At 38.6% G+C, this 20,208-nt stretch overlaps 1 protein-coding gene across 3 annotated transcripts in view; it reads left to right on the top strand.

Moving 5' to 3' along the window:
- The window catches only part of LOC131427652 (protein disks lost), an 828,850-nt gene that overhangs the window by 93,440 nt on the left and 715,202 nt on the right, over positions 1-20,208 (top strand). The gene's annotated exons all lie outside the window — the stretch shown is intronic.

Below are 20,208 nucleotides of genomic sequence, written 5' to 3'. Positions count from 1 at the left end.
CATCTATTTCTCTGACGGCGCTTCTCAGGAATTCAAAAATGTAAAACACTTTGCAAATATTTTTCATCACGAGCATGACTTTCATCGTTTTGCACAGTGAAATTTTCACGCGACAGCTCATGCAAAAGGGCCATGCGACGGTGCTGGAGGAACTATCAAAAGAATGACACGTCGTGCAAGTTTACAAATGATAAATGAATGTCAAATTTCGACCGCGAATGAATTGTACGAGTGGGTTAGAAAAGCATCTTCTCTACCCAATATTTCAGTCGTATACAAATATACGGAAGATTATGTAAAACCAGAGTAATTTCTTAGAAATCGTTTCGAAAAATGTAAAACTATTTATGGAACACAATCGTTTCACTATGTTGAGCCGCACAGAGACAAGGAATTGAAAATGAAAGTTTTCTCTTCCCAGGAAACGTTTGAGGTATTGAGTTTTTGTAAACCAGAAAAACCAAATCATAGACAAATTGCAACTGTGCTAAAACTTTATGACACCATTATTTTATTACTCACGTAAATCCTTTGTCCCAAATTTACTCGCTTTCTGCCTGAAACGTTGCTAACAATAAACTGACAAAGTTAGGATTCGATCTGTGGCGCGACATGTGTCGACAAGTTAAGCCCGTATCCGAGCGAATTGCGCTGCGGTAAGCTCCGCGCGTGCGGGTCGTAATTGAAAAATTTACTGCTCCGAAAGTATTGATCTTCCTTCTCTGAAACTTTGCCAGGATTGAGTTAAACCCCTAAAGCTTCTGTTTTCAACAAAAAAAATGAAAAAAATAGGCCCAAGTTTGAAATTTCTTTATTTGTTTATTAATTTTTAACCTTTTTCATTATTATAACTTTAATGGTTGTTTCATGGAATCGCTTATTTGAGCGCTAAGGAAAAGACACACATTTCATGTCTTGGACGAAGTTTTGTATCTTTTTTAGATTTTAAAGTATAGGCTGTTGAAAAATGGCTAAGGCGAAATTTCAAAAAACCATATCTCGAAAATACCATATTGAAATTAAAAAATACGTGTCGAATATTTTCGAGTTCTTTACGGGAAAAAAATAGTTAGATGGAAACAAAAATTTGGGTGACTGATTTTGCGTGGAATGCCCTATATATAGTCGCAAATGAAAGGTCTTCCCGTCACCCAAAACGCTATTGAATGGTTTTGAGATCAGATTTTTACTTTTCGAGTTATACAAAGTTTTATGTCCAAATTTTCAGTCTTTTGACAATATCTGTCAAAACTGACCTTGAAAACAGAATATAGGTTTAGACTTAGATTACGCACAGTAATAGCTATCCAACAAGGAATAGATTACTAAAATTTATCCATTTTTAACGGAGTTATCGATATTTTTATTGTAAGCAACTTTTCGTCTTATTTCAGTAGCAGGAATTTTGAGCGCTGTATGATAAAGTAATGCTTGGGAGCAACGTGAAACACGATATTTCATACTGTTACATACAATTGTTTCAAAGTACCAAAAAGACTGTGTACAGCATCCTTTTTCATGACATTTTGCCTTGGACCGATTTTCGCACGGTCCGTTTTTGGTAACATAATCATTCGAATATGACATATGTAAACCCGATGATGGCAACATTTTCGAGTTGAAAGCGATTTCGTAATTATATTGATTTAAACTACCTACAGCAATAAATGCTGGCAGAACAAAATACCCATATACCATTCGAATCGGTTCGTCGAGATCCGCAAATTCGTGTGTGACAAATAAGTTCACTCAATTTTTTCGGAGATGGTCAACCGTTTTCTACACACTCAGATTCATATTTAAATTTGTATATTCCTAAACAAGGTTCCTGAATTTCAATTTGATACGACTTCTGGTTCCAGAACTACAGGATGATATGTGAAACGAACTTAAATAACGTAACCCATTTTTTCTCGACGAAGGCTGAACCGATCTAAGATTCAAATGAAAAAGGTCTTAAAATCCTATAAAACCAGTGGCGTGTCGTCCTCATGTGCACCTCGTGCGGTCAATTTGAAGGAAATAACTGCATCTCCATCCACATTAAATTATTATTTTTATAATCTCTATTTTATTGATTAAAGCAGGTCAGAAGGTGCAGAATATAAAATAATGAGCGGTTTTTTACACAGCACAATATATATTCAAATTCACCCTAAACTGCTTGCGATCTTTTCATATCGCATTTGCGTAGCAAATACGTGGCGCTCTGAACTCGAGCACTTTGCACCGAAATTGCGTGTATTTACACACATCTCATATACCTCCAAATTAAAATATGAAGTAGCACTTGTCGCTACGTTAATGTCTTTCCCGTGCACAAGAGTTACTGCACAGATTCAAGAAGAGAAAGAATTAAGCACAGCTCTGAGATTTGTTGTTCTCTCTGTCACGTTTGGATCTGTGAGAACTTGTATGCATACAACTGTAGAAGAGGCTTCAGTGGCTCATGCTTATGGCAGTTTAAAACAAATTGCTGTCTCAGTTTCAACGTCGAAGCGGTTTTATTGATGAAGCTATTTCTCGACTATTCTATTATATCGATGATTCGAAATAAGTTTAGTCAAAAATCCCCTTCCGAAAGGGTATCGTTATTTCATTGTATTGAAAAACACAAGCAAATTTCAATTTCTCAATCTTACTTTTCACTTTCAACGAACGGTGGTATTTGATATCATACCACATACACAGTGCACAACTAACTTTTAAGTCAGACCCGACTTTCGGTTTAGGAAATATGGGGTGATTAGTATAAGAATGTCCATTTCACATCAATTAATCAAAATTAATTAATTTCATCTGATTTTGACTTCCGATGCTGGAATTAGAGGTTTTTGATGAGTTTTTTTTAAATTCAAACCGATATGGAAGATGACAACCTCAAAAAGCTTCAAAGTTGGACTCAAAACTATTGCAATTTATTCGTCATTTGTAGGTTTGACATTACAGGGTAGTGAGTGATTGAAATCTCAAATTGAAACGACGATCATTGATATAATGTCATGAGAACTAAAACACCTAAGAATATTCATGCAAAAAATTCAAAATGCGGATCGATATAAAAGTGTATCATCTCACTGCTAGGTGGTTTAAGCACGTTTTTTTACGAAGTATTTGATTTACGCAACAATTTTTACGAATCAAATCCCAAATCACGTAGTCTTTTGTTACGAAATAAATTTCAAAATATGTAAACTTTTTTACAAACCTATTTCGTGAAAAAAGGCTTTGGCATAATATGAAAATACGATCTACACGAACAAAAATTCATTGCCGATACAATCATGAAGTCATGAAACAACTCAAGAGCTCATACCTATCATTCATGGGCAATATCTCATATTCAATAAGAGTAAGGCATGATCTCATGTGAAGACGTGTGTATTTTTTAAATTTTATTTATTCGTTTCATTTTCTAATTCTCTTAAAAGTATCTCTGCATTTCTTATATAGAAAAGTTTTGTAATCATTGACTAAGGGCAAAAATGATACCATTCGACTCAGTTCGTCACTGCAATCACTGTGCAAAACGACTTTTCAATCCAGGCTTGGAGGGCTGAATGACATATAAAATTCGTTTCAGCATGACGAACGAAGCAATGTGATAAATAGTGTTACTCAATTTTCTCGAAGATGGCCGAGCCTATTTTGACAAAGATAGTCTCAGACATACTTTCCCATAGAACGCTATAGCATTTTATCCGAATACGAATTTGGAGTATACTGGCTCCCAGGTCCCGATTCCGAAAGTACCAGGAACTGTTGTCAAAAACTTCAGAAAACAACTAACTTGATTTTCTTAGAGATGACTCAACCGATTTTAACAAACTAAAGTTCAAATGAAAGGCCACTCAATTTCAAACTGGTCCGACAAACTACAGTGACCATCCTATGAAAAGAGAATTCTTCGAATTGAAAAATAACTATTTCGAGTTTGAGAACTCTTTAGATGATGACCAAACAACAAACTCAATTCAGTTATATATGCAGTTACTTTGATTTCGCTGTAAATAATTCACAAGTGTTAGATATTCAAATTTTATTCGATATACTGATAATATTAGACTACAACAACTGAAAATTATTCTCAACATTTGCTACTTAGCCATTGTAAACTAGCTGGCGCACCTTCTTGCGAACGTTCTTCATTAAATTCCGTACAAACTTCTTGGCGACAAGTTTTGGCACTTTTTTCCAATCTTTTTCGAACTGATGAATGGTTTTGGCTGCCGAGACATGTTTCCTAAGATGTGCCATCGTTAATACCCAAAATTCCTCAATTGGTCGAAGTTGTGGGCAATTCGGTGGATTCATGTCTTTTGGGACGAAAGTGATATTTTTGGTAGTATACCATTCTACCATTGATTTCGAGTAGTGGCAAGAAGCAAGATCTCACCAGAAGACAACAGGATCCTTGTGGCTTCGAATCATGGGTAGAAGTCGTTTTTGTAAACATTCCTTGATGTATATTTCGCTGTTTATTGAAGGAGTGGTGATGAAGGGTTTCGAAATCTTACCGCAGCTACAAATTGTTTGCCAGACAATAGCTTTCTTACCAAATTTTTCGACTTCAATCGATGTCTCGGACTGGTTTAACACTTGCCCTTCTCGCACCGTATAATATTGTGGTCCCGGCAAGGATTTGTAATCGAGTTTCACGTAGGTTTCGTCGTACATGATTATGCAGTTCAAACTTCCAGCAAGAATCGTATTGTACAGCTTTCGAACCCTCGGCCTGATCGATGCTTCTTGTTTCGGACTACGTTTTGGTTGTTTCTGCTTCTTATAGGTTCGAAGATTCAAACGTTTTTTAGCACGAAGAACATTTGACTTCGAAGTGCCCACTTTTTTGGCCACATCCCGAACTGGAACCTCTTTCTTTTGCTCGAACGCCTCAGTATACGTTTATCCAAATGAGGGTTACCAGGACCTTTTTTTCGACCCGTTTTCGGTCCTCAAAGGTGTTATCCTCACCGAACTTCCTGATTGCATTTCGCATTTCGCTGATAAGGTTAGTTTATAGGTATATAAACCTAATTCGGCACTACTGGTCTTCCGTTTCCTGCTCCGAAAGCACCGAAAGTGGTGAAGAAGCAGAACTCACTTCTATTTCCAAGCGATGCTTGAACCGATTTTCACAAATCTTGATTTAAATTGAAGCTCTCATTGTTTACAAGGCTACTATAAAATTTCATCCGGATCCGACTTTCGGTTCCGGAATTACAGGGCGATGGGTGTCAAAAACCGCCATATAAAATGACGATGCAGAACCGATACGCACCCTAACGTGCTTCCATGGAAGAAAAAAACACAACACGCCTTCACGAACTTTGCACACAGCGTACTGTGGCTATAAAGAAAACGAAAACCAATACCGAAGCTTGGGTTTGAAAACACAACCGAGTCCATCAGCACCGTAAACACATGACCAGGAGTTTTCAATGGCGTTCGATAAACCAGAATCACAGTGCGGGTACAATTGTCTGCTACTGGTGTGTGATTTTGGTGCTGCGGTTGAGAAAAATCTTAGCTATTTTACAATAAGTGCGACAGCAAGACGAAAATTTGTCAATGAATTGATCTTTTCACCGAGATCTCCCGGCCAGTCAAGATCGGCCTCTGAACTCACTTATTGAACTCGCTCTAGAATGGGTTAATCAACGGGACGTTATGCTAGAACTGAGCAAAAATTCTCTTCTATATTATATGTCAAGAGCATCGATTTCAAACTCAAGCATCAATTGTTACTCAATTCGTATATGAGAACTATGCTCGTACTTATCGAGAAATTCTCTTTGGTTGCCCTGAGTTGTTGGGAAATGTATTAACCGTACCTACACCAACTAAACATCGCACGACGCAATCGAGATAACTGAAATTACCAAACAAATCGGAACGTAAACTTGAATCACGCTGGATACCAGAAGTCGGTTTTCTTTGCCCCACAATACAGAATTGCACAATCGTAGCGCGCGCAACGACAAATCGCCTGGTTCAGTGCATACGAGGCAACCCAATTTCTACGCCCCAATATCGCAAAGTCTCCGCGCTGTACACACAACAAACCAGACCGTGGCATAATTGTACCGTAATTGAAAAGGCACAAAGTGTGCACTTTTTAATGCAATTCGTATTTGTTATTAGTTTCTTTCCCCCGCACACCAACTCGCTACGAGCTGTTCCATGCTGGGTGCCGTTCGAGTCCGCAACTACGAACTTGGCCTGGACATCTAACCTCACTCGAACCAGTAAACGCTGTTCAACACTGTAGGGTGGTTGAGGGAAATTTCGGAGGTGATCAGGGGGATCCTCTTCACAATCGTACGTTATGAACTTCATAATAGTATAAAAACTCTGGTAAAGCGGTCAAAAAATGACAATGGCTAGGTTCGATTTTTTTCAATTCAGCCACCCTACTCCGGAGTCCGTTGTCAGTTAGTTGGTTGGGTTTGGTTTGAAGTCTGTTTTCAATTTTTTGTTTATATCGGTCTGTCTCGGTAACACGATTCCCACTGCTTTCGGTGCTTTTCAAGCTGAGAGCACGGTTTGGACAGAGTTATTATTTTGTTTATACTCTCTCCCTCTCTTTGCATGCATTATTGCATTGGTGGCTTAGTAGTTGCAGTTTTTAACTGCAATTCTTCCTTAGCAGTTTTAGCCTTTTTTGTTTGGAGTCGGAAGGCAGCCGTTTGTTCCTCTTTTTTTTCATAGCGTTCTGAGCGGAATTTCGCTGAACCGGCACCGGTGATGATGATACTCAATTCCGAATGCACTCGTCTGCCCTAATTCCGGTTTCATTGCTGTGTGAAAGTTGATTTTTTTTTGGCCAGTTCTACATGGTTGATTCTGTTGAATCATTTTCGTTCATTAAAGTTAACATGTAATTTTGATGAAAAACTTGCCCTTTGCTGGCATAACTAGCAGTACCTAGTACGAAGTGCATGCTTTCGAAATTTTTCTTTCTTTTTACAACCAAAACCACATTGATTGACTGCAAACCTACTACGATGATTACTACAGTCACTTACTAACTCTTGTTCAATTAGTTTTAGTACGGGGAGCCAAAAATAAAACGGTCATCTCTTGGACACTCTGTTTGTCAATCAGATCGTTCTTTTTCCTTTGTAGAATTCCGAATTTTATCGACACTTTTTTGTTGTAGCTTCCAATGAAATAGAAAACCATTGAATTGTGTTTGCTGATTTGCTTGAACACTTCAAATTTGTTTGTAGTTTGCAGAACACTGAATGATCTAAGGAAGATGCTCTGAAGCGAGCAAAATCTAAAAGGTCGAGTCAACTGTCAAAAACGAGTAGACTGACTGAGGAGGAGGGGACATTCACAAAGATCCACGTTTCTTTATGAGGGGGTAGGTTAGGTGTTGTCCAAAGTATTTGTAGTATCATAATAACTTTTAAAATTGTTGAAGAAATGTAACCCATTTTAGTTTCCCCGATTGTTAAAATAAAAACAGTTGAAATTGCACATTGAATCAAATGCTTGTGAGTAATACTTGAACGTGCAACCTAAACTGATTTAGAACACGTAATAATCAGTAATGTAGATGGTCATACCTATTCAGGTAAGAGTAGGCTGGAAAGGAATATTAGTTCAGTAGGGGAGAGTTTTGGGCCAGAGTACCCGGGAAGATGTAAATAACAAACAAACATCTAAATAATAACAAATTTTACCATCATATCTTGTCTGAGCTGAGAATTTAATCACAAATTCCTAAAAGAATTATGTTGCTACGTTTAGTATTACTCGAGATATTCGCGATTGAGATCTGCTTATTTTGAGTAAAGTAAGACGCGGTGGCGTGTGTAGGGTTGGGGGGGGGGTGTAGGTTTGAAGGGGCTACTAGCCCCGGACGCAACGTTTTCAGGGGGACGGCAATTGAATTGTGAAGCTGCACGGAAAATTGAAAAGTGAAGCTGCAGGTGACAGCTGACTTCGTAAAGATATCGAAACGAAGTGTATTCTCAATTTTACTTGAGCACTATGAAAAAAATATTTACAAAGTATGCGCCGCGTTTTCTCACAATTGATCGAATATACAGAATCACATTACCGCATCCACCATGCTCGTTAGATACAGCCCCCAGCAACTACTTTCTGTTCTTTGATTGAAAAAACGAATCAATTGATGAGACCATCGCTGAGATTGAAGCGTTTTTTGTTAGTCCGAGGAGAAACCGTGATGTAAAAGTTATGTAGAAATGGAACATTATTGGAACAATTGTTAGAAGAATAATAAAATCGGTTTTTTCAATAATATATATCCCAGAAACGGTGGGTTCGATCGATTTGATATCTTCTGCAATATTTGTAAAATAATTTAAAGCTGTTGAAAATTTTTTCTTCTTTTTGCCTTACTCATATAGAAAGGCTATGCAATCACTGTGAATACAGACTTTCGAACAGAAGCCCGGAGGGCCGAGTTACATATACCATTCGACACAGTTCGTCGAGATCACAAAATTTCGCTGTATGTATGTGTGTATGTGACAAAAAATGTCACTCGATTTTCTCAGAGATGGCTGAACCGATTTCCACAAACTCACATTCCAATGCAAGGTCTTACGATCCAATAGATAGCTAATGAATTTTATTCCAACCCGACTTCCGGTTCCGGAATTACAGGGTGATATGCACCAAAAAATTAAAAAAAAGTCACTCGCTTTTCTCAAAGATAGCGTGACCGATTTTCACAAACTTAAATTCAAATGAAAGGTCTCATGGTCCCATAGCCAGTTATTGAATTTTATCCCGATCCGACTACCGGTCCCGGAATTACAAGAAAATATGTGCAAATTTATGAGTAAATTCGCACTCAATTTTGTCGGAAATTTTGCAACCGAGTTTTACAAACTAAGGAACAAATAAGAGGTCTTGAAAATCTTTAAAAGTCCCTGAAAAGTTAATCCAGATCCGACTTCTAGTTCCGGTATCATATATATTCCTAGTGACCTTGCACTGAAACTGCGAAAACAAACAAAACAAACAAAAACAAGGACAACCGCTCAACAACGGAAACTAGTGAGTGCAGTGCTCCTGTTTCTAAATCACCTTCACCATCTAACCAAACAGCAACTGCAACCAATGTACAACTAGGCGCTTCTACAGTAACTAGCAACGAGATCAAGACTGCGAATAACAAGGAAAACGTAAAGAAGACGGAAATCAACAATGCCACCGATACGTCAATGGACGACGAGACGAGCCACGAACAAAGTGCCCCTCAATCCTCGCAGGAGGGAAATGGAAGCTCCTCTCCCCCTAGAAAAAGGGTGACAACGAGATCGAATACAAAGAATTTTTTATTTAAAAAATCGGCTCAATCGGCCACGTAAAGCTTGTACGCAAATAGGCCTGAATAAAGATGTCTTTTAAATAAAAAAAAAATATTCCTAGTGAATGTATAAAACTACTTTGAGACTCCTAGTTCCCGATTTTCGCTTCCGAAAGCACCGCCAATAGTGAAGAAAAGCTCTTAAAACGGAACTGACTTCGATTTCTCAGCAACAGTTAAACCGATTTTCATGAATCATGATTCAAATTACAGCTCTTATTGTCTTGAAAGATACTGTTCAAATTCATTCAGAACCGGCTTCAGGTCCCGAAATCATAGGACGATGAGTGTCAAAACATTCAAATCGTCATTTAAAATGACGATGCAAAACTGGTACGCGTCGGTACGTGCGGTTTTGCTTCGCTGCTTGCTTTGTTCAATTTCGTATAGCTTGCTGGGTTGCCACATTTAAATCTATATTTTTCAGATGAAAAATATGTAACTTTGTAAATTCATTGTGCACCTACTTGTTAGTGTTATTACAAAAAAACATGATAACGACGCTTTTCTATAAAAGCACACTTATTGCCTTTTTCATATAGAAAGTTTATACAATCACTTGAAAAATTGGCCCGAAGGGCTAAGTGTTCTATATCATTCGACACAGTTCATCGAACTGAGTAATGTATGTGTGTGAGTATGTACCAACTAATATCACTCATAAAATAAAAAATCTCATAGTCCCATAGGTTGCTATCGAATTTCATCGTGTTTTCATAGGGTAAAGTGTGTTTAAAATTGCGCACCGTCATTTAAGGCGACGAGGCAAAAAAGGGTAAAATTTTTCTAGAATTGGCTCAAAAATGATTTAATTGTAGACTATATTAGTTACTTACTAAACGAACGGACTTCGGCTATACTGGTTCCCAGTTCCTAGTTCCAGAAGTACCGGAAATAGGGGTCAAAAACTCTAAAACGAGACTCACTGAATTTTCTCAGAGATGTTTTGAACGATTTCCACAAACTAAGGCTCAAATAAAAGTTCCTAAAGTCTCATATGTTGCTGTTTAATTTCATCCGAATACGACTTTCGGTTCCAGAACTATATGGTAAAGTGTCTTTAATCATGTAGTGCGACGATGCAAAATAAAGAAAAATTCTTATCACCTTGACATAACTGTTTACAAATTGAAAATGTTGTGTTAGTTCATACCCAAAGAAAGTTTCTTATTATATTCAAGATTGAAAAAAATTCTTTATATGTAATATGAGAAAGGCATCGTTACACCACTAGGTGGTTTAAAAAGGGCTTTTAATTAAAAAATAAAACCTAAAATTTTAATGTCTAAAAAATGTATTTATGATTTTTTTATGTGTTGTGGCTGAAGTTCAAAATAAAATTTTGTCAAATTTTTAGAATGGAGAAGTAATGTTTGAATAAAGTAAATTTTTTGAAAATCATGAAAATATTTTGTTTTTTGTTTACAAAATTTTATGAAAAAACGCTAAATTTCCAATGAAAAAGCTGTTAATCAAAATTTCGCTATATGCTACCATTCTCGAGATATAGAATCTAACATAGAAACAAATATTTTTGATACAGTAGATAATTTGTTAAGCAAAAGCTAGTATTTATTCTATAGCAAACATTTATTTTCCTTGATTTTACAAAAATAGTGAGAAACGTGTGACAGGTAAGTGATAATCAAGTGAAAACAAGAAATAGCTCAAAATTGAAGAATGGAGTGCAAAATGAATAGCTTCTTCTACAGGGATTGCGTAAACACATTTTCTAAAAAGTGTCTCTTTCCGTGAGAATACACTAAGATCTTTTTTTATGCGGGTTTTTTATGCGACTTTTTTATGCGACTTTTTTATGCGAATTTTCAGAGTTATGCGGTTTTTTCTGTGTTTTTTTTATGCGAAGTTTCAGAGTTATGCGGTTTTTTATGCGAAATTTTGGAGTTATGCGGTTTTTTATGCGAATTTTCAGAGTTATGTGGTTTTTTTTATGCGGTACGTAAACTCGCATAAAAAAAGACTTCAGTGTATTGCCAAAATAATTGAACCTGGATTTGTTTAGAAAAAAACTGCTTACCAACAATTTAGAATTTGCGATTCTTGTCATTTGGAGTTGAACAAACGAAATGCTTTATCTAGTAGCGATGACTTATCGAGTAATGGAGAGGAAGATGCTTGTATGGATGTTCAGGATCAGGAAACAATACAAGCAACAACGGAAACACCAATAGAGTCTATAGAGTCCACGTGATTGTTTTCAGTCAGGAAACATTAAGGAGTGTATCGATAAGTAGTTAGCAATATTCAAACAGTTATTACTCTGAAATGGCTTAATATTTTGCAGCGTGTTACATGTCAATAACAGCTGCGCAATCGATTGGTTTCGGTACGGTTTATCCGTTCAATGATGAGTCGAATTGATCCGGAAACGCGAAAGAAAATTCTGCACACTTGGTGCTCAGAAAGTGGTGTCACGTACAACGAAATTGCAAAACGGGTGAAAGTGTACCACACCAGTGTCAAAAATATCATCGAGAAGTTCGGTACGACCCTTTTCATGAAGGATTTGCCCCGATCCGGTAGGAAAACGGGTCCCAGCCAGCCCGGCCGGGACTCAAAAGTGGTTGAGTACATCAGGAAAAACCCATCGGGGATGATTCAACGGATCAAAATTCGGAACTCCCTGAAAACGTACAAGAAACAGAAGGTGTCGAAAAAGTCCCTGGTACAGCAAGTTCAGGCCAAAACAAGAGCGCGAAAACTGTATAACCGGATTCTACAGAATAAAGACGGATGCATCCTGATCGACGACGAAACCTACGCCAAGGAAGACTCCCGAGCGCTGCCCGGACCGCAATATTATACGAAATCGGTGTACCAGGAACTGGACGACACTGACACCACGGTGGCGATGGAAAAGTTTGGGCAGAAGGTTGTAACAGTTGCACACTATTGAAGTATTTAATATTTAATTGTTTACTTATTTATTAATTTATTCATTCATTTACCTACGTATTTATTTATTTATTTATTTATTTATTTATGTATCAACTGCTGTATTTATTTTGTTGAATTGAATTTTTTCAATATAAATTCAATTCTGTCAAAACTCAATAACAAACATCCACATAGAGTAGACCGTAGTTATTGATGCAAATGAGATGCACATGTCAATTACCCATCAATATATTTCAAATCAAATCCGCCTGCATTTATACGTTGTAAAGGGTCGTCCTTCAGTCCAACCATTGGTAGCCAAAGATCACGCTCTCTTCTTTTAAGCCGAGTGAGATTGCCGAACATAGTCGAAGAACAGAATCCTTTCAGTTAGTTTGAAGGAAAGAGAAAGATAGAATAGTGACTTGGGCTAGAACGAACTAAATAGTTGAACGACCCAAGATTCCGAGTAATCCCGAAGAATTCTCGGGAAATGACGTACTTCCGCTTACGTTGAGATTCTCTTCCCTAATCTGAGGATTACAGGGCTCAATCACTTTGTCCCAGTTCGTTGAGTAGAGTGGTAGTGACGCGATTTTGCTCCGTTTATTAAAAAGTGTTCAAAGGTAATAGTGATGTGGTTTTTCTTTTCAGTTGGCTATAAATTTCTATTTTTTTTACATAGCCAGAAAATAAAGTGTGTGAGTTTATCGTGTGCGGAATAGATTTGTGTGCTGATAGAAAGATAAGGTAAAAATGTGCTTAAATTAAAGACCCGCTTTATGCTAACGATCCGTTCGAACAACCACGTTTGTTCCATCCAATTTCTCAGGTTATCATCCGTACGAAAGCACGCTCGCTGGACACCGTTCGCTGACTGCGTCACTCGCCACATCCTGGAGGACAAATTTGCCCGACGCACGATTTTCCGTCGGAAGGGAGTCGATCCGCTACCACATCGCTCCATTGGAAGTAATCTTCCGGTGGCCTAAGGAAGTCCACGTGTCGGTGAAACACCGATCATTCTACCGGCAGAAATACCAGCAGCATCAAAAAGCCCTCTTCAGCAGGTTAGATTCGGGCGAAGTGCTCCGCAGAAATTCCAGTATCACCATCCATCAGTCGCTGAGTCGGTGAGTCCGTTCCGTTTTACCTATTTGATCAAGTAGACGTCCATAAATACCGAAACCGATATAAATCGATAACCGCTAGATTGATTTTCGGACCCCGCTTATAGACGGGCGCGTCCATGAAGTGATCACGTTTACGATCCATGTGCACATGTGACTGCGTTCTCGGAAGCACCCTCCGGAACGCACACAAATAATTACACCCGGGTGTCCAAGCTTTGCCATTCATCGCTTGCCGATCCTGAAGATGTCATCATAACCTGTGGTTGGGTCGAACAATGAGAAAAAAAGCACACTAACGAACTAGTAGATAGGGAGAGAAAAAAAACGCACACAATAGAAAGCTAGGCCTAGAAATTAGCATGCAGAAATAAATTATACTTACCGTGAAATCATGTCCAATTTACTAAATACATTACAATCTATGCTTAAAGTTAAATAAATGTTTTTTTCTAGTGTAGCTAGATAGAGTTTTTAGTTGACTGAAATGTTTCCACGTCACTTCGGTTATGTTGAGTCCGCTTTCTTTACCACATGGTAAATTTGAATCAGTTAAGAATAATCTCTTCCACTTTAGTAGCGGTATCTGGTGACCGACATTGACCCTGCCTATGATGAGCTTTTAGGCATGGAGAGTTTCTACCGGGTGATTTGGAAGGTTAACTTTGAGTCTTGGTGAGTTTGGTTATTTAGGGTCTTGGAACCTGTTCTGGGACAAGGTCAGTGTGCCTAGCTGGACCGATCCGGATTCTTCTTGAAGGATTCTGTTATTTGACTTGCGTTAGTGCAGTCTCATCCGGGCAATCCACGACATGGCGGTAGTCTCCGAAAGGAGTGGCGCTAAAACTACGCGCTTTTAAAAGATCGGTTCGCTCCGGCTACAAGGTGTTGGTCTGGCAAGCGATTTGTACCTGTGGTTTGCGGTCGTCGATTTTGTTCACAAAGGGCACAATTAACGCTAAGGTGTACGAGGAAGAATGTTTGAAGAACATAATGCTGCCACTGTACAGAAAGCATAAGGCTCCTCCTCTCTTCTGGCTGGATTTGGCTTCAGCCCACTACGCCAACTCCGTTCTACAGTGGTTATCAAAAAATAATGTACATTTCGTGGAAAAGGACATCAACCCACCGAAGTGCCCGGATCTGCGGCCAATTGAAAGGTATTGGGCAATTGTCAAGCGGCACTTTCGGAAGCAAGGTACAGTGTCCCAAAACAAGCGGGAGTTAAAAAAAAACTGAACAGCTGATACCAGGAAAGTCACAAAAGTAACTGTGCCGAAGTTTAATGAAGAATGTCAAGTCCAAAGTACGAACGTTTCACAGAAACTAGGATTTTCTTCAATACAATCAGTGAAATGCATAAAAATATAATTTTTCTACAATATATCGAAAACTGATGTCAAAATATGTTTTTTTTCGCTTTTTTATTCAATAATCAATGTTGCTAACTACTTTTCGATACACTCCTTAGAAGCGACGTCAGCAATATCAATAGAGACAACGGACTCGAACGTTCCAAAAAGCATGCAAAAAGTTAATATTGATATTTTCAATGGATCAGTCTCGAGTATTGCCGTGGCCCCAGTTGACAAAATGAAAATTAGTTATGTTAAATATATTAAGGAGAAAGATCACGAGATAATGAAAAGCATTAGAAGCCATATATTTGCTCAAAACAAAAAAGTTAATTTTGATGAAGGAATAATGGACGAGTTGTATTAAATAATTGAGCAGCTCAAAGAAAGAAAAACATTTAATACGACGATATATACGGCAACGGAAGCATAAAGATTACTGAATGAGTGCGGTATGCATTATACTATTTGATCGAAGGCAGCCAGTGTAACAATTGGGAAGGACGGAAAACGCCAAGCTGTTCAATAAAGGCTAATGTCCACTATATTGCGAGAAACCTACAACACTATCGTAATTTAAAGAATGGAATACTGAAATTCAAGTTGGATCTTCATCCTTTGCTCAACTTCAGTATAAGATCTGCAAGCAAACGAAAACATTTCAACAGTGCCCATTTTTTATACATAGTTTTATAATTACCTAAAACATTGCAGAGAATACCAAATCGATCGGAGCAACCGGTTCTGAAATATATATTATTGAAAATCTCACACGTAAGGAGTGTATCGAAAAGTAGTTAGCAACATTGATTATTGAATAAAAAAGCGAAAAAAACATATTTTGACATCAGCGAAAAAAAAACATATTGTAGAAAAATTACATTTTTATGCATTTCACTGATTATATTGAAGAAAATCCTAGCTTCTGTGAAACGTTCGCACTTTGGACTTGACATTCTTCATTAAATTCCGCACAGTTACTTTTGTGACTTTCCTGGTGGCAGCTGTCCAGTTTTTTTTGAACTCCTGCATGTTTTGGGACACTGTACCTTCCTTCCGAAAGTGCCGCTTGACAATTGCCCAATGCCTTTCAATTGGCGGAAGATCCGGGCAGTTCGGTGAGTTGATGTCCTTTTCCACGAATTGTACATTATTTTTTAACAACCACTGTAGAACGAAGTTGGCGTAGTGGGCAGAAGCCAAATCCAGCCAGTAGAGAGGAGAGCCTTATGCTTTCTGTACAGTGGCAGCATTCTCTTCTTCAAACATTCTTCCTCGTACACCTTGGCGTTAATTGTGCCCTTCGTGAAGAAAATCGACGACCGCAAACCACAGGTACAAATTGCTTGCCAGACCAACACCTTCTGCCCAAACTTTTCCATCGCCACCGTGGTGTCAGCGTCGTCCAGGTCCTGGTACACCGATTTCGTATAATATTGCGGTCCGGGCAGCGCTCGAGAGTCTTCCTTGGCGTAGGTTTCGAGGTCGATCAGGATGCATCCGTTTTTATTCTGTAGAATCCGGTTATACAGTTTTCGCGCTCTTGTTTTGGCCTGAACTTGCTATATCAGGGACTTTTTCGGCACCTTCTGTTTCTTGTACGTTTTCAGGGAGTTCCAAAGTTTGATCCGTTGAATCATCCCGATGCTGGTGTTGAACTGCTTGGCCAAATCCCGCGTCGACGCCGATGGGTTTTTCCTGATGTACTCAACCACTTTTAAGTCCCGGCCGGGCTGGCTGGGACCCGTTTTCCTACCGGATCGGGGCAAATCCTTCATGGAATGGGTCTTACCGAACTTCTCGATAATATTTTTGACACTGGTGTGGTGCACTTTCGCCCGTTTTGCAATTTCGTTGTACGTGACACCACTTTCTGAGCACCAAGTGTGCAGAACTTTCTTTCGTGTTTCCGGACCAATTCGACTCACCATTGAAACGATAAACCGTACCGAAACCAATCGATTGCGCAGCTGTTATTGACATGTGAACAAACACCGCAACCCAAAACCGCAACCGCAAAACACGCTGCAAAACATTAAGCCATTTTAAAGTAATAACTGTTTGAATGTTGCTAACTACTTATCGATACACTCTTTAAGGCTATTGTTAAAACCTAAAATGGATAATGCAAATTGTCTCTTTTGATTATAAAGAATGTATATGTAAGGTTTGAGCCAAATAAAAAAATACAGATAAAACTGACCTTCGATTTCGTATGGAATTGCTCATTCTAACTCTTTGTTCTTTTTCGATTTTTATTTTTTTCACCGTTTCGCTTAGTTTTCGTTACAAGTGAACGAAAGCATTTTCGATTTATCAATAATATTGTTGAAGATTCGTGTCAACAATTATTTTAAGACGCAACTGCGTTGACTTTTTCGGTATTTCAATAGCATTTTGAGCATATGTATGAGCCGTAATTCAACCCTTTTGGCCCGGTCATCGTAGTCATCAGATCTGTTCACCTTCGAGCTGAACCATTATTGATAACAGACTGACACGTGAAAAGATTCTCTCGCTCAAAGGAATCGTTGTCTGACATTCTTCTCATTCGAATTCAATGTATCGTACAACAACCGCTAGGAAATCGTAACCGAAATCGCGATGCCTTCCTACGATTGGCTCATTTTTCATTTCTGCTGACTGCTCGACAGTTGTAGGTCGGGCGAAAGATACTGCGACGACGGAACCGATGAAGACACGCAGTAAGGTATTAATCCTTATTTATTGCTTCCGATAAATCGGTGGGCGCCCAAAACACACATCACAACACAAAAGGATTCAACTGGGACGTGCAGTTGATACAGGAATCAATAACGGCAGCGAAGCAACACATAAATTTCCCACAGAAGTAGTATCACTGACAGCGGTGTCGTGATAGTTGCGGGCCCCGGGAGGGGCATGGGGAGAGATTTGTATTTTGAAAGTAAGATGGATGAAAATCGCTTTTCCGCCCTAACGCCATAAGTCATGCTTGGTTCGCTACCCCCTTCGCTATCATCCCATAGGTACGAATCTTGTTCGAATTTTTGTTCTCTTTTTGACACCCACATCTGAAACCCAATCTGCAATTCTGCTTGCCTGTTCATCATCCTGCCAGCATTTTTTCGCTAGCGCACAAAAAGCCTACAGATGCTCTAAATTTTTCAAGCTTCGAGTATATTTTTTTTGTTACTTCTCTCGTTGGTTCAGAATAATTGGCCGTAAGATCTGAGGGGTCATTGATTGCGAACCAAGTTCCACTTCTGTTTACCCGCCAGACACTTAGTGCCACAGTCTTGGGAGACGTAACCGAATCCTGCTCGTTTTACCAGAGTGCCACTCGTGCAGACGCTCGTCGTCGTCGTCGTCGTATTCAGTCTGAAAAACCTTATGCGGCCGAACAACAAGACCAAGAAGTAATCTCGTTGAAGCACATTTTATTATGCTTATACCCTATTGTTAAATTGCTTTACTTGCACCGTTTGCTTCGACTCGATCGGCGTTGGAAGCCCGCCTGTTCCGACGAATTCTAGGAACTACGGTTTGCGGAGGTCTCGGAGAGGTGGCCAGGCTGTATGATTCCTCCATTGCCTAAACCCTGTTCGGAATGCCGGTCGAGAGGAGGCAGAAAAGGAAATAGCTGAACTTATTGGATCGTGTTTCACCGGCGTGTAGTGCCGAGCCGGAGGAAGACCTTTCAATTCTCAATACCCGATGCATCCCGGATAGGATTGGTTCGCCAGAACGGGCTCGAAACCCGCAGCCTGTAGCAGCAACAGCTGATGAGACAACTTTGCCGCTGCCGATGACGATGATGAAAGCGCAAAAAAAAACACAACAACAACAACTCGAACTATGAAACCGGTTCAGTAGCAGAGGAAGAAGCAGAGGTGGAAAGTAAAATAATGCCTAGCTTACATAATCGGGCTTCAATTACGCTGACCTTGGTATTGAAATCGTTAGATAATGGAGTTATGGTGGTAAATAAACCCATATGGAAAGTGATGCCTTTGTGGGAGAAAGTTTCTTCGGTGAAGCTTGACTTTGATGCGGCCTTTTGTTGTTAGGAAGCGATCGAATGATCGATCATATGGGAAGATGTTTTTTTTCCTTGACTCAAAGTATTTGAGCCCGTTTCTGATGTTCGAATGTTATCATATGAAACTTTAGAATCAGCAGGCTTATTATTCATATGAATGATGAAAAGATAAAATTTTAAGATGCTGTGATTCAGCGAGTAAACGAAGCACGATATAAATTTTATAATTCTCCGCAAACGTGCATCTTAGCATTCTTAGGGTGAAGCCAGAGAGAAAGCGACAAGCGACGCGAAGCGATGCGATGCGATCATTAAAGTTCTGTATTTCATTCATTTATTTACAGCAAAAAATTAACATGTATTTCAGAGTAATCACGAGGCGTTGCGTAGTGACAAGCGATTTTCGGTGCGACAAACAACGAAGCAGTACGTGCACAGTTTTTCATGCGATTAACGAGCGAACAAAGGTTTCCTAAATTATTTTTCGTTATGGCGAAAGAAGATAATTTGATTGATACCAAAGCACTAATCGGAGCAGTTTTAACGGAATGCGCAAGTGTTGGAGATTTGAAAACATTAGAAATTATTGGCATGTACAGTCAATTAAAGTCCATTAAATGAGTTTTGAGAATATTTCGAGTTATGTCGATGGAAAAAGTTCATACATTTTCCATAAATTTTTATTTGAAAGTGTTAAGAAGCTGGCTTCCAATCGGTACTACTTCTGGAAATAGAACTTCGAAAGTTGAAACTACTGCAGAAAAAAACATTGTCGCGTGAGAAAGATTTGCATTCTGCAAAAAAAGCTACAACTTTGGTTTGAGCTGCAGGCGATTAACACTACAGCATGTAGATTTTTTTTTTTCATAAATACGTTTATTTCTTAAGGCAGTTTACATAAGTTTTTCTTCGCCGTAGCATCACTTTTACATAATATTCTTATCCTAATTTAATTCTAACATAGTCACAACGTTTTGCATTTATTAAAACATATTCTCTTATTACTTAAATATCATCTTAGGTAACTCGTCATTAATTATGAAATCTACTCGGAAATATTATTTGAACCAAACGATTAACTTCTATAAATTATAAAATAAGCTGTTATTTTCAGACATTTTGTTAATAATTTCATAAACTGTTTCGAGTTTGTTTGTATCATTACATTATTTTTATTCTAATTTAGCTATTGGTTGAACTCATGGACGCAGCTGGGATCAGAACTGAGTCTTGAAAGGGGCCTTTATTAAATTGAAACTCCAGTTTTCTTTATGAAATGATAAATAAGTTTCATGTATGAAAGGTCACGACAAGCAAGAATGTCTCGAACTGGGATATTGGATAGTCTACCTTGGGTACGCAAAGAATTTATTAGTTGAGATCTGACATCACGATACTCCACGCATGTCCAAACGACATGATCAATATCTCGATAACCTTCGCCACAAGCAC

This window comes from Malaya genurostris, chromosome 2 (genome assembly GCF_030247185.1).
Source record: "Malaya genurostris strain Urasoe2022 chromosome 2, Malgen_1.1, whole genome shotgun sequence".
NCBI lineage: Eukaryota > Metazoa > Arthropoda > Insecta > Diptera > Culicidae > Malaya > Malaya genurostris.
Note: the sequence above shows the minus strand (reverse complement) of the source record. Positions and strands in the feature narration are given on the sequence as shown.